The 2,254-nt window shown below is 36.9% G+C and overlaps 1 pseudogene; it reads left to right on the top strand.

Annotated features, from left to right (window-relative positions):
* Positions 1-228: 228 nt before the first annotated feature.
* LOC147641407 (uncharacterized) lies at positions 229-830 on the top strand (annotated as a pseudogene).
* The last annotated feature ends 1,424 nt before the right edge of the window (positions 831-2,254 follow it).

Below are 2,254 nucleotides of genomic sequence, written 5' to 3'. Positions count from 1 at the left end.
CACATGAATAGTTGAAGCCTAATGGGGCCACTTTAAAGTGTGCTGCAGATGTGGTTGCCTATTTCCAAGCCAACCTATCAAAGGGAGCAGCTACATCATATCCTCTAAAAGAAAGGGAACGTGCCCGTGTGTTTTGGGAGATCAAAGTAGGTGATGTAAACAGGGAGGTTAAATGGAATTGTGCCACGGTTGAGAAGTCTCGCACCTTGCACGCTTTTTGCGATCACAACCGGCAGGATGCAACTGCCATTGCCACAAGACCATTGGCATGCTTTTGTGATGCATGCATGAATCATAGTTGGAATCGCTGCACTAACAAATCTCATGTGCAGCCTTGGGATTATCACATTCTGATGCCATTGTCAGATGAAGTTGAGGATGAAGAAGACACTCCGACTGATGATGCCCTCGAAGGACAGATCATTGGATATGAAAAATTTGTGTATGAAGGCCACCATGATGCATTAAGTAGTGCTTTGTGTGTTGGTGACACTTTTGCAGTGAATCCGGATGCTACAACCAATGATGAGAATGTAGACTTTTACTTGGTAAAGTGCATTGCAGTAAAAGAAAAGGCAAAATAGGGTTACATTGATGAGTGGAACAATGTAATTGACAAAGGCTCTTATGTCGTGCAAGGACTATATTATAAGCAAGTGGATGCATACACCTTCAAACTAGACTACAATCAACCTATTGTTCACATACTTTCAAATCTTGTACGTTGTATCAAGATACCCATGAAACACATGCAAAAGAGAAGGCAAATGTACACAATCACCCCCGAAGATTATGAAGCAATCTATAACAGCATGCCATTCGGTTTTTGACATGAGCGTCATGGTCTTTTATTCTATTTTGTATCTTGTGTATGCTTACTAATACCATAGTATATGCTAATTGTGTACTAACAAGCTTCTACAAAGTGTGTACTAGCTAGCATAAAGCGTATGCTAACTAGCATACAATGTATCCTAACTAGCATATAAAGTATGCTAACTAGTATATAGTATAGGCTAACATATACTGTATGCTAACTCGCACAGTATATGTTAACTGTATACTAACTACCTAGTTTATATTGTGTGCTTACTAGCATATAGCGTAAGCTAACTAGCATACAGTATATGCCGACTAGCATATAGTGTATGCTAACTAGCATATAGTGTATGCTAACTTACAGTATATGCCAACTAGCATATTGTGTATGCTAACTAGCACAGTATATGCTAACTGTGTGCACACTAGCTACTATATAGCGTGTGCTTACTAGCATACAGTATATGCTAACTAGCATATAGTGTATGCTAACTACCGCAGTATATGATAATTGTTTACTAACAAGCTTCTACATAGTGTGTGCTAACTAGCATAAAGAATATGCTAACTAGCATACAGTATATGCATATACTATATGCTAACTAGCAAACAGTATATGCTAACTATATGCTGACTAGCATATACAGTATATGCTGACTAACAAGCTTCTTCAAAGTGTGTGCTAGCTAGCATAAAGCGTATGCTAACTAGCATGCAGTGTATGCTAACTAGTATTTAACTGTATACTAACTACCTAATTTATATTGTGTGCTTACTAGCATATAGCGTATGCTAACTAGCATACAATATATGCCAACTAGTATATAGTGTATGCTAACTAGCATATAGGGTATGCTAACTAGCATAGTATATGCTAACTGTATACTCACTAGCTACTATATAGCATGTGCTTACTAGCATACAGTATATGCTAACTAGCATATATATTGTATGCTAACTACCACAGTATATGATAATTGTTTACTAACAAGCTTCTACATAGTGTGTGCTAACTAGCATAAAGCGTGTGCTAACTAGCATACAGTATATGCTAGTTAGCATATACTGTATGCTAACAAACAGTATATGCTAACTAGCATATAGTGTATGCTAACAAGCACAGTATATGCTAACTGTATACTAACTAGTTGCTGCTAACTAGCATACAGGATTATGCTAACTAGCATATAGTATATGCTAACAAGCACAGTATATGCTAACTATATACTAACTAGCTGCTGCTATATAGTGTGCTAACTAGCATACAGGATTATGCTAACTAGCATATAGTGTATGCTAACTACCACAGTATATGCTGTATACTTGCTACTTTATAGTGTGTGCTACCTAACAAAAAACCCAATACATAATTCTGTAACACATAAAAATGGAATAGTAGGAGGTAACTGTTGAAAAGATTATCTCATCATCATTA

Source organism: Cibotium barometz, chromosome 2 (assembly GCF_041138505.1).
Source record: "Cibotium barometz isolate CiBa-2024 chromosome 2, ASM4113850v1, whole genome shotgun sequence".
In the NCBI taxonomy this organism is placed as follows: Eukaryota; Viridiplantae; Streptophyta; class Polypodiopsida; order Cyatheales; family Cibotiaceae; genus Cibotium; species Cibotium barometz.
The sequence above is the reverse complement of the archived record's forward strand: the minus strand, read 5'-3'. Positions and strand labels throughout refer to the sequence as shown.